The sequence below is a fragment of the Suncus etruscus genome, chromosome 1 (genome assembly GCF_024139225.1).
Source record: "Suncus etruscus isolate mSunEtr1 chromosome 1, mSunEtr1.pri.cur, whole genome shotgun sequence".
In the NCBI taxonomy this organism is placed as follows: Eukaryota; Metazoa; Chordata; class Mammalia; order Eulipotyphla; family Soricidae; genus Suncus; species Suncus etruscus.
In genome coordinates, this window is record NC_064848.1 from 94,775,234 (window position 1) to 94,789,456 (window position 14,223).

Genomic DNA, 14,223 nt, shown 5'->3' on the forward strand with positions numbered 1-14,223 from the left:
GAATTTTTGCCCCCCCTTTTTTTCTCTCCTTTTTTTTTTTTTTTACCTTTTCTTTTTTCCTCAGCTTCAAACAGAAATACATAACTTGAACCACCTTGTTCTGCCTCTCAAATTGAGGGGGAAGTAATGGAGAGCACCAAGACCAAACAATCATATGAACATTGAATAGAAATAAAAAATTATCAGACTTGAACACCAAACCCAAAGCCAACTACAACAGAAATGATACCCAATCTACAACAGGCTAGACACAGAAGGGACCAACTTGTACTAGCAGCCTGGGTGGCAAAGGGAGGGCAATATAGGATGCAGGATGGGAACAGGGGTGGAGGGAGGACAACATTGGTGGTGGGAATGCCCCTGATTCAATGTCACAATGTACCTGAAATACTACTGTGAATTATTTGTAAACCACTTTGATCAAATTAAAAATTATTAATAAATAAAAACATGAACAGTGTTTGGGTCCTGAATAAAATACACACCTGTGAGTTGCACACTACCAAAAAAATTTATATAAAACATATCCATAGTCTTAAATCTGGTGTTATAAAACTAATTTCAGTTGGTATTAACTTCTTATTTTAAACGTTTGTTGCATAATATTTCAAATTTTCAGGTTTATTTTTGAGTTCAGGTCTTCTGGTAATGCCTAGGAAATTTGCACCAATTTATGATGTAAAGACAGTCAGTAAATATATCAACAGCAATAACCTGTGTGTTCAGTGAGTGCAATGTTATTTCAACTTTAATTACCTGCTAGAGCCAAGCCTTTCTCAAGTCAATTATATGTATAGTTGAGATTAGGTCAATGTACTTAATATATTCAGGGTTTTGTTTTCTATGAACTGTCAAGGCAAAGACTATTATAAAGACAATATGTAAGAGCTGTCATCCTGCAATTGCAGTATTCCTGTCCCACACCATTGCAGAAGAGTTGGGGTGGTAGTGTTGTCAACTGGCATTGCCCTCAAAGACCCAGAAATAAAATAGTTTTATCTCTATGTTGCAAGCCAAGAAATGAGAATCAAGTCATATACCACGTCTTACAATTTAACCCAGAAATGGCATATTGCTGGTTACATTTTATTAAGCAAGGTGCATAGTCTCATTTAAACTCAAAGATATATTTTATTAGAATTCTACCAGATATTTCAAAAAATGAAGAGAATACACAAAAATAAATAATAAATACCAATACAAATAATACATCTTACCAAATTTTCTATTTATTGTTCTTTCACATACAAAAAATATACCACCAATTCCCACACAATTAATCAAAAATGGACTGTTGGAAGAACTAGAGAGATAGCACATTGAGTAAGGCACTTGTCTTGTCTGAGGCCAATCTAGTTCATTTCGTGGCATCATATATGGTGCCTGAGCACTGCTAGGAGTGGTTCCTGACAACAGAGCCAAGAGCAAGCTCTGAACACAACTGGAAGTGACCCAAGTGCCCCTCCCAAATGAAATAAACTAAAAAGACATTGGCTCTTTAGAGATAGTATAGTGTGACAACACTGTACCCCTCAAACAAACAAAGCTATACAATATTTTAAAAATACAATCTCAATGAAGAATACATATTTAAATAATGGTATCAAGCTCATTTCCAGGATCTCTGGTTGATGGGCAAAAATATACAACTAAATTAATATGAAGTCCTACATGAAATCTTTTCTTGATCCAAAGTTGTCATTCAAAGGCTATTTTAGAAACTCAGCATATAACAGTGATGTAGGACAGACAACAAGAATGGGAGACACAATGTACAAAACCATGTTCCCTAGCAATTCTGAAATCTGCAGAAAATAACTGTAAGGCCTCCTTTGTACAAGATGAGAAATTATTTTTAAGAAAATGTTATAGTGACTTATCATTTATATTTAATGTTTTCTAATATTTTAAACCTTTGTGTTACATAGAACAAATTAGAACATCACAATCTTGATATTTTTAAAAATATGTTCTGCAGTTGTAAAGTTTCAGAAATCTCTATTCAATTTAAATTTTAAATTGTAAAATACATATAATAACATTTATATATAACTACTAGAAAAGAATTCTGACTATGCCCTAATTTTACTTCTTTAAAATAACATACTTCCCCTTTTTAAAAATAGTTACTGACTCTCACTTTTGGAAAGTCTTTCCTTTCTATAGTTTCTTTAGCAACATTTCAAGTGGGCACCAACCTATATATTTAGAGTCTAAATTTATTTATCTTGCCCAGAAATGGAATATGTTAATCCACATAAAGTCACAAAATATTTTTCTACAGAACAATGGTTTATCACTACTACTTCTTCAAACACAGCAATCATCTATTTGATTCCTGTTAATTTCTATGTGCCAAATACACTACCATAGTTCATTTCTAGAAATAATTAATTTACTATTTCTTGTTTGTTTTGCTTTCTGGTATGTGTCCTATGGGTCTATCAAGATTGTAGGATACTGGGGCCAGCAAGGTGGTGCTAGAGGTGAGGTGTCTGCCTTGCAAGCGCTAGCAAAGGAAGGACCGGGGTTTGATCCCCCGGCATCCCATATGGTCCCCCCCAAGCCAGGGGCGATTTCTGAGCACTTACCCAGGAGTAATCCCTGAGCATCAAACGGGTGTGGCAAGAAAAACCAAAAAAAAAAAAAAAAAAAGATTGTAGGATACTATGTTAATCTTTTCCTGAGATATTGTGCTCAATTTAGTTTATTTACTGAATGTTCCCTTAAGCTATCCATGAGTTTTAGCTATGAGTATAATAAATGAGCACTTGGTTTGATCCTTAATATATGGCTGAATTTTAACAGCTTTGTAATTTTAGATTTATTATTTTGAATTGTGAAGTAGGCACGTAAGCCAGCCCTATTAGTGTCTAAATTTCTGTATTCACTCTGGTCCCTTTAGTTCATATTTATAAGAAAGTAAATTATTTTCCAAATAAATTTATATCTTAAAAACCTTGTCAAAAACAAGAAAAGCTAGATTTAAAATTAGATAAATTTTATATTAATGACTTCTTTAAATCCCTATTTTTAGAAGTTACTAATTCATTAGGTTCATGATTTTCCTCAGTCCTTTTACATAAAACTTTCCTCCAAAAGTTGACCAGAGTGAGATATGGTTTCTATTATTATAGTTTCCAATAACATTGCTAGAAATCTGTTTTAAAATACCTTTATCAATATCACAAATTTTAGACTTTTATGTAATAATAGCCCATACTTTGGGAACCAGTTTTCTTTTTTTAAATATAATTTTTATTTTGATCATAGTGGCTTACATAATGTTGACAATAATATTTTAGGTACATGTTAACTTAATATCAGGGGGATTCCCATCATCGAAATGTTCTCCTTACACCTCCATTCCCATCCTACCTCCCATATTTTCCTCCCTCACCCCCAGGGCTGCAAGAATATGTGGTCTGCTCTGTGCCTAACTTCCTACTTAGTGGTCTTAACCCTGTTTAGTCTTGGTAGCTCCCTTATTTCCTCCTGTAACTGGGAGGCGGGACTAGGTAGATAAAGTTACATGGTTTTGTTTGAAGAAGAGAAAAGTAATAAACCAGGGTAAAAATCAAATACGCCGAAAATGGGAGGAGTCCTTCTAGAGGCTCTCATCATCGGTTTGAGAGACGAAGGGGAAAAAGGTGAATCACCCCAACAGTACAAAAAGAAGTGTCAAATAAAATATCCAGTGAGCACTCCGACAATAAAGGTAAGCACCACATAAAAGCCATGATCTTGAAAGAAAAACATGGCATAGCACATAAAGAAAGAAAAGAAAGGAAGAAAATAAATATATAAATATAAATGGAGACAACAACTTCAATAACCACATCAAAACAATGAAAATGACAAAAACTAGATAGATAAATAAAAAAAGGAGAAAAATTGTTTTGTGCTTTTTTTTCCCTTCTGCGCAGACACAGTAAATATTGGGGTCATTCGAAAAGTAATTCCCTTGGCCTAAGAGCTACAGGGTTTCTCCACCCTTGGAGTATATTGTCATGGGATTCTATAGACTCCATACAGGTTCATTTACTCTCCCCTTGGTGCTTTCGTGCTGTTTGGAAGACTTCTGCTTCATCCTGGGTGATAAAGTCAGACCTCTGTATCTAAAGGTCTCAGTGTCTACACAAGTCAAGGGGTGGAACTTATGATGAAGTCGTTTTTTTGTGGTTCTAGAAGTTCTGCTCCCTCAGTGTCATTTTAATCCGTCTTCTGTGGTTGGTGGTCTTGGTCTTTGCTTTGATCATAGGATGTTTCCAGAAGACCCATTCCATTGCAATTTTCTCAGACAGACCTTTGGAACTGGAGATCATGGTTGTTGTGCAGGTCATAGCTCACACCCTAGACTAGGGCTTTTTTATTGGTCCTAGGATATATACAGTCTGGTCATGGTTCTATCAGCCAGTCATCTGTAGATCGCAATCTTAGCTTTTGGACAGACCAAAGTCTTCTGATTTTGTCTTATCATTCGCTGGTGGGGTAGGATAACCTGCTCTTAGGTCAAGTTGTTCGCATTTTCCTCATTGTCCGGATATCATTTTGGAGCTGGCACTTGATGGTGTCCAAGCAGTATTAAGGATGTCCCAGACGGGATTTGTTTCCTGTAGCTATTGTGAAGAACTGTGTCATTTCTATGTCTGGGATACAGGGTTCAAGGCTGGACGAATGATGTCTAATCACCTGGGTCTAAGTTGGGTCCACGTGACATATTTTCAGGATGGGATATGTTTCTGTATTGTAAACAAGTATGAGTTCTTATCCCTAGTAGATAAGAGCTCATTTTTATTCATAAGATTTCCCCCTTTTTTAGTGTGTCATTGCAGGGGGAAATGGTGCTACATTATATTGCGGGTGCATTTGGGGGAGGGGGGAAGAGAAGAAAACAGAACAGGTCACACTCCCAAAAAATATTTTAAAAAAATAGAAATAAAACTATGTATGCTCACATAAATATATAAAAAATGAAATAACAAGGTAATTAAAGGAACAAAATGATGCAATACACTATCTTACATTTGGGGGGAAAGCAGGTAAAGAGGTACTGTGTACAGGTCTTATACTTATGATGGAAGTATAGGTTACCCCATTGTCTTTTGGGGGAACCAGTTTTCTATATGTCCGTATTGATTGCATTATTGTAGCAAATTCCCAGTGTATTAGAAAAATGATCGCCATTTCTTTGAAAGATAAGTGTTGCATTAAATAATTAAGGATGGAGCTGGATGGCAGTGGATGGCGATGGATTTCTTTCTGCCATCCCAGGCCACGTGGATTTGCAACCCCATCCAGCCGGCGAGTCCCAGACCCAGGTGAAAGGCGGAAATAAGACTCATCCAGAGACAGGCATCAGGAAGCATTAACTTTATTCATGCCCTATCCACCACATGTGTGTGGCCTACTCATAACCTTTCAAGCACAGCAATACTTTGCTAGCCCTGCGTCTTATCTCCTGTTAGCCATCTTCCCTTTTGGCTCCATGCTGGTCAAAGACCTGAACACAGAAACCCAAAAGCCAGAGCGCCCAGCAGCGCAGAAAGGGCAAAGAGACCCCTAATCCCCTGGCTCCAGGGTTTATCTACCTATTCCAAGACCCCTCCCAGGAATGGGCCGGGTCTTGCAGGTAAGGTCACAACTAATATCCGGTTCCCAAGACCCCTCCCAGAAATAGGTGGGTCTTAGGTATCTACACCAAATCCAGGGTCTCAGATAGGTACACCAACAGATAAGCACCTTAATTGCTATACTATACCTGTTTCTAACTGTAGTCTATTTTAATTCTTGTGATAATTTTTTATGAGTAAATGATACAGTAGAAAATTCTATGACATTCTGGGACCGGAGAGATAGCACAGCGGCATTTGCCTTGCAAGCAGCCGATCCAGGACCAAAGATGTTTGGTTCGAATCCCGGTGTCCCATATAGTACCCCATGCCTGCCAGGAGCTATTTCTGAGCAGACAGCCAGGATAACCCCTGAGCACTACCGGTGTGGCCCAAAAAACAAACAAAAAAAAAAAAACAATTCTATGGCATTCTAATTCAAGAAACCTAACATATGTAAGTCCAGCTCCAAAAAAGAAGGTTAAACAGAAGACAAATGTAAATTTGGGGGCCTCTGACTGCACTGGCTCTATCTGTTTCTATCTAGAAATGACTCACATCACTTCTGGATGAAAATTTCAAAACTTGTGAATAGGTTCTGAATAGATTTTTAAAAAATCTTCCAACTGTTAAAATAAAAACAATATATAAAGATGAAAGAGCTCTATTGTTCATATATTTTTCACTTCACAAGTATTTTATCACAAAGAACTAATTCTGTTTTGTGGAAGAATTCTCTCTATACTTCTATGTACTATCTTTATAAAGCTGCCACTCTCCTGAAGAGGACTACCTAGAAGATAGAGTTTAGAAGATAGAGTTAAATATATATTCTTAAACATATATTTTTTTTACAAGGACCTTATGTGACCTTAAAGATACAGACTACTTACTACAAATAATCCTAGAAAAAAAAAAAGTTAGGAAAACTTACACTCCCCAATTTCCAAATATACTACAAGGCAATGAAAATCAAGTCTATGGGCCAGAGAGAATCTACAGGAGCTAAGTCATTTGCCTTATATGCTGTCAACCCTAGTCCATTCCTAGCACCACATATATTGCCCCAAACAATATCAAAAGGTATTCCTTAGTGAGCCACAACTAGCCCTTCAGCATTATCAGGTGTGATCTTTCCCGTGAAAATTATGCTTTTGTAATTTTTCTGCCATAATGTAAAAAAAGTTAACAAAGTATTAATTTACATCCAGTGGCTCAACTACTTTAAGGGTTTCTTCATTAATATATCATCTGTTGCCCACCTTTCCCATTCTTTCCTTTTCTAGTCTCCTGCTCCTCACCCCTTTCCTTTGTTGTTTTTAATTATTACAATGATGATAATCATTATGAAGATGATTATATATATTGCAATGTTTACAATGTTTACTTGCCGGGCTATGGTGGTTACATATGTTTTTAGCAGTGGTATTCGGGGCTTGGAGTTGCACATCTGGTTACATTGCTTGAAGAGTGGATCACAGTTCCCACCAAAGTTTGCATTCTTTTTAATTACAATACTTGCACACATACTTACTTGCCCAGAGTTAAACTCATAGTTGAGGTGCACAGATAATGGCTATGCTGCTCATTGGGATCAATGTGGAGCTCACATATATGCTTACTAGGTGCCATACTTCTAGCTGCAGTATTCACATATTATTTGTTTTAGCACTTTCCAGGAGTTGCAACCTTTATTTTGTGGTGTTTATACACATCTTATAGTAAAGTAGCTAGAAATTGTTGCAAATTGTGATTATAAAAAACATATCTGCCAGATTCAGACAAAGTTGCCAATATCACACTTAGAACATATGAGATGCCAGGAATTTGCTGGCAACACAAGTACTCTAAGCAACTGTGCTCTTCCTCCAGATTCTTCAGACATTCTTATTTGTAGCTAAAAACTTCAGTGTCCAATTTTGTATAGTCCCTATGATTACAGTTTCCACTCCCAGATTGCCATGTAATGTTTGGGAATGTAAACAAACCATGAGAAACGGGTGCTCAATTCTTCCATTTATTATATCTAAAGTCAGGAGGGAATGCATTCTTTTCAAGAAGAGTAAACTTCACTCTTAGCAAATGAATTATGTTCTCCCAACATTTTTATGTTTCTTGAACCCAAAGTGACTGTATTTATTATTAGGTCTTTGGGGAAATACTAAAGGTCAGATGAAATCTGAAAGAAAAGACTTTAATCTATCCTATGAATAGGAAGACACTTTTTCTCACTCTCATCTCCCATCACCTATTCTCTCTCATGTGAGTCTTAGAAAGGACACAAGCTAGGAATAGTATTCTCATACAAACCAAACCTATACACACACTTCTAATCTCCAGAGTAGTAAAAAAAAATACCATTGGCTATTTTTTTTTAGCCACTAGCCTATTTTGTTATGATATACTTGAGCTCAGATAGGGGTATTAATTTAACGAGATATATATTGGTTCTTGGGTCATACCCGGCAGCGCTCAGGGTCACTCCTGGCCTTATGCTCAGAAATCATTCCTGGCAGGCTCAGGGGTCGCCTGAGATGCCGGGATTCAAACCACTGACCTTCTGCATGCAAGGCAAATGCCTTACCTCCATGCTATCTCTCCAGCCCCAATAATTTCTAAGCTCTTTAAATAACATTCTCACTGAACTTCTTGGTTTCAAGGTCTCCTCCTAACAGTTGACCATGTCCAGCTATGCCAGATGAATTTCCCAAAAACAACCTGAGTATCCATCACAAATATTCTTCACCTACCATATAAATCATCTCTTTTCCTTTTCTTGATCTGTCCTCAATGTATTTTCACTCTTACCTCTTATATCCCTTACATTACATACCTTATATTATAAACTTTATACTAAATATACCTAATCATTAATATCCAAATAGATCTTTTAATTTTTGACCTCCACAACATAGCAGGAGTGGCATAAGCTATGAAACAATTCCCGGAGTAAAAAAAAAATGTATCTTTACATTTCCTTACCTCTTCACTCACCTTCCAATTCCAACCTCTTTATCCCTAGTTGTCTTTCACAGAAAGCAAAAATCATCAGGATCTAATGCAAGCAGTGGCAGTGAAGAAAAATTATATTTCCTCTTTCAACATGCCTGGAATTTTTGTACAGTGGTTAAGTATGTGCACTCCAGCATTAGACGCCTGGTTTTAAATCCCATTTCAGCCGTTTGTGTTTTATGTAACTATAGTGGTAATTTATTTAACCTCAATATTCCAATTTCTTCATCTGTCAAAATCAGACTAAAATCAGCCCAAAGGCAATGAATAAAAGCAATCTACAGTTATAGCAAGGTTAAGCCACATGCTCCAGGTCAGCAAATTTATAAAATCAGATCATTTTGTCAATGACTTCATGACCCAAAATCATTAACCCCTTTGATGACAAGCATAGCTGCAGGTAGACTTTGAAACTAGAGAGATTTTGGAATCAAATGCCTGCTTTTATGAGTTAGTAGAATGAGTTTAAAACAAATGTTCAATCTGTATTCCTGCACTTTATTTTTCTCATATAAAAATGAAAAAAAAAAACCTAGCAATTCAGTAGAGTGGATGCGAAGATAAAAAGTGATATAACTAATGTAAATAACATTGTACATTTCAACAAGAACTCCCTTTTCTACCCTCCCTATGCATTACAGAAACAAGAAAAAAATTAATCCTCCTAATTCCTAAGCTTTATTTTTTATCCCTAGCTGTATTATTATTCAACATTTCACCAAGTTTTGTGTGTAAGCATTTCTTTTCTAACACAGTAGTTCATCAAGTTCATGTCTTTAAGAAGCAATGTAAATTAGCTAAAATACCTTTGTTTTCTTTTCAGTAAAGTAATTCTCACTGCATTCAAATAGTAGAACTGTATTTCTTACAACAGTTTATGAGCTATGATCATATCTAAATATTTTTATGCCAGCAAAAACTCTACTCATTTTCTTCTTTAGGCTATATTCAAAAATAGTACTTAATATGAAAATCAAGTTTAAACTAGAATTAAAATTATGTTGTGCATTACTAACCAAAATGTCTATTTTATTTGTTTATAGACATAAAATTAATAAGTCATCTAATTCTTATTTCTCCATGAAGTAATTTGTCATTATGACCATACAATCCTTGTTTTATTTGCTTGCAGTAAAAAAAAAAAAAAACTAAAGAAGAGGACATTGCATATTCAGAGTCATTTTTACTTCAATATGAAAAACAGATCCTTAAATTTATTCATGACTGTTCAGCACAGTGGGATACTTGGGGAAAAAGAAGGGGTACATCATATCATAATGATAAACTACAAATGCCTCTATATATAATTTTCCTAGAGTAATTCAAATTAGTGCGTTTAATCTAGAAAAATCATATAAGGTTTCTACATGGTAAACAACTGTCAACAATTAGGGTTATCACAGATATTTTATTGCTTTTATATGTGCTCCATTAAGTGTTTATAAAAAAACATTTACTGAACTTTATTTTCACAGTAATAACCTATAAGTTCTTGAGTTCTTTCTTCTAAGCATTTATTCAGTCAATTATATATTATCTAAAAATTAAGCTTTACTCTAAGAAACTAGCTATAAATCAAAAGCCTCTGGAATCATACTATGACTAACATATTAAATCAATTAATGGTTGTGAACACTTGTGCAGATAGTGTTGGACCTGAAAATACAATGATAAGCAGATAAGACAGAAATTCTACTGGTGGATACATAGAGAACCTCAGTGCTCCCAACACTGTGTGTAAATGGGTTAGAAGTTAGAAGTTGTTATGGTCATCATCAGTGTTAAATCTATGGTAATTTGTGAGAAGTGTCTATAAGAAGAGTTTATAGACAAACTTAAAATCCCAACTTATTGTGTTTTCTTATTTTGTATGTGTTTTTTTTTAAGATTTTGTATTTTTAGAATATTTTCTAGATTGTAAGCAAAAATTCAGGGATCAGCAGAGAATCCCCATTTAAATCTGTCCCTATTTATATAATCTTTACCATATCAGTGATGTATATACACATACATATATTTGAAATAATGAATATACATCAAAACTTATCTTTAGTCTATCCATAAGTTGTCCAAAATTCATAATTTATGTTATGGTTTAATCTTGGTATTTATTCTATAAGTTCAGAAAACTGTCTTTATTGCTATATTATCATTCCAAGATTCTTTCCTATTTTATGATTTGGGGGCTTTTTACATTGAAAGATGGCTGTATGTGTGTATATGTGTATTTGTTGGAGCATTAGATACTCCTAGTTCTATGCTTGGGGTCTGCTCCTAATGATACTTTGAGGATCATATAGTGCTAGAAATAAAACTAGAGTAGCCACATGCAAATCAAAAGTTTTAACACAAATACTATTTTTCCAGTTCCCTATTATGAATTTATAATTAAAAATATTACTTAGGATTAACAAAATAGTTCAATGGGAAAAGGACATATTCTGCTAATGCCCAGGTTCAATCCCTAAAATCATACTCAAAGTTTATTTTTTTCTCAACTTTATGGGACATCATTAGTCATTATAAAAAGCCCCCTAAAGGAGTTTTTCTCTCTCACTAACTGCCTCCTTCCTATATTCTAGCCATCCTAAATCCTTAGAGTAAAAATAATACAGTAACATTATTAGAGCAGTTTAAATATAGTGCATAGTGTGGAGTTTTCAGTTAGACTCTTCTTGCCTAGTTTATTTTTCTACTAGAAAATACAAGAAGAAAATAACAAAAAAATTCTAAATTGTTTTAGTTAGGGGACCACAACTGGTGGTGTTCAGTGTTCAGTGCTCAGGGGCTATTCCTGGATCAGTACTCAGAGCTTGACCCTGGAAGTGCTCAGAGGACCATGTGGGATCAGGAACTTAAACTGTATAAAGGATGAGGGAGGTGACATTGGGGGAGGATTATTGGCAATCTGGTGTTAGAGAGAAGATAAAACAGCATTCAACTATAAAACAATAATATGGAAAGTTATAAATCACCTTAAATAATCCAGTTTCTATAGAATAATTTGGGTTCCCTCTGCATCTTTAATTCCAGCAACATTGCATTCTCTGTCTTCTAACTTTGACTCTTCTGTTTACATCGAGACATAAATAATCCAGGATCTTGCTATTTTAAAGGAGATTGATTAGAAACATTAATTTCATCTGCATTCTTTTTTTTTGGGGGGGTCACACCCAGCAGCGCTCAGGGGTTATCGCCCTTGGCAGGCTCCAGGGACCATATGGAATGCTGGGATTTGAACCACCGACATTCTGCATGCAAGGCAAATGCCTTACCTCCATGCTATCTCTCCGGCCCTCATCTGCATTTTTACTTTTCCTTTGCCATGTAATGTAATACATTATCAAGTTCAGGGAATAGAAATTAAATATTTGGGGGGGTGATGGAAGGTATTAATCTGCCAATCACAAAAATCAGTAAATGCTGCAAATTGGGATGTTGCTAAGCATTACCAACACACTGATAAATTAGTCATGAGAGAATATCAGAAAAATCTCTCAGAAGTCATAGGATTAAATTAGTTTAAAGAATTCTTCTAACAAACTTGTAATATAAGCTTTTTTTTGTTTGTTTGTTTTTTAGGCCACACCCAGCGGTGCTCAGGGGTTACTCCTGGCTGTCTGCTCAGAAATAGCTCCTGGCAGGCACAGGGGACCATATGGAATACCGGGATTCAAACCAACCACCTTTGGTCCTGGATCGGCTGCTTGCAAGGCAAACGCCGCTGTACTATCTCTCCGGGCCCATATAAGCTTTTTTAAAAGTACAATATAAAGGGGTCGGAGCGGTGGTGCTAGAGTTAAGGCATCTGCCTTGCAAGAACTAGCCTAGGACAGACCGCAGTTTGATCCCCCAGTCTTCCATATGGTTCCCCCCAAGCCAGGAGCGATTTCTGAGAGATAGCCAGGAGTAACCGCTGAGCATCAAATAGATGTGCCACCCACCAAAAATGAATAAGTAAACAAATACAATATAAAAAGAAAAATTCTTGGCTAGTTTTTAACAAATTAAGTAACTAAAAACAAAGTTACCCAGATCCTGAGGGGCTTGAATGATGGATTCATAAAGGAATTTACAAAATAGTGAGACTCATTTGGTAAAAATATAAACCATACTGTTGCTCTGGCAAAATAATTATTAGAGTAACAAACAGACAAGGCCTCAGAGGGTTATCTGCCCAGTACAGATTTGAGTTTACCTTAAGCACTTCCCAGAGCACAGATTGGGCAGGGAAATTAGGTAAAGGATATTATTCTATTGACCAGTGTCTGCAGAACCTGGTAAACTAGGAGAATTAAGCTGATCTGGAATATAGAGCAAGCTAGCTCCTGGGAGTTAATGTCTTTGAGAGGGAGTGTGGTGCAGAGAGTAGAGAGCATTTATGGGTCATGTTTAACTGTTTCCATAAGAACTTTCCTGCACAAATAGAAACAAACAGACTAGTTTATTTTTTTTCGTTTTTGTTTGTTTTTACCCCCATCGGAACTAAGACAATCTAGTTCAGATCTTTACAAAGATCTTCACTAACAATGGATTAATAAAGAGTCTGAAAATTCCCGGTAGCATTAATTTTTTTCTCTAGGAACAAACAGAACAAAGTTATTAGAGAAAATAGAAGTTGTTAGTTTTAAGATTGAAAAAACAAGGGGCTGTCGAGGTGGCATTAGAGGTAAAATGTCTGCCTTGCAAGCACTAGCCAAGGAAGGACTGCAGTTCGATCCCTGGCATCCCATATGATCCCCCCAAGCGAGGGGCAATTTCTGAGCGCTTAGCCAGGAGTAAACCCTGAGCATCAAATGGGTGTGGCAAAAAAAAAAAAAAGAAAAACAGAAAAAGTGAAAAAAGATTGAAAAATGAGAAAGACCAGAAATTATTTTTCCACATCCTGTTTGTCACCATAGAGCACCAACAAATTCATTATCAGGTATGGGTGTATTCAGTACCATTTGCAAACTAGAAAAAATGAACTACATATCAATTCAGTTATAATGCAAATCAGAGAGATAGAATATTATTAAAAAGCATATCTAACAGAACCACATAACTTGAACCATCTTGTTCTATCTCACAAATTGAAGGAGAAATAATGGAGGGTACCAAGACCAAACAGTAGTATGAACATCACGTAGAAATAAAAAATGATCAGACTTAAACACCAAATCCAAAGCCAACTACAACAGAATCAATATCCAATCTACAAGCTAGACACAGAAGGGACCATTTATACGAGCAGCCTGAAGGGCAAAAGAGGAGGATATGAGATGCATGCTGGGAATAGGGGTGGAGGGAGGACAACATTGGTGGAGGGAATACCCCTGATTCAATGTCACTATGTACCTAAAATATTACTGTGAAAGATTTTTAATCCACAGTGGTAAAAATAAAAATAAAAAGTTCTCAAAAAATGTATTAGGACATTAAAAAAAAAAAAGCATATGATGTGAACCCACTTTGGAGCAAGTTAGTGCCAGGGCAGCATTAAGGCCTTCCTTGGTAGAAGTCTGATTACTGGTGCTGGAGCAGAAAACTGTGCTGGTTCCATTGATGGGATCCAAGGGTCAGGGGCGAATGGATGTTGCACAATCATCTAAAGTCTAAG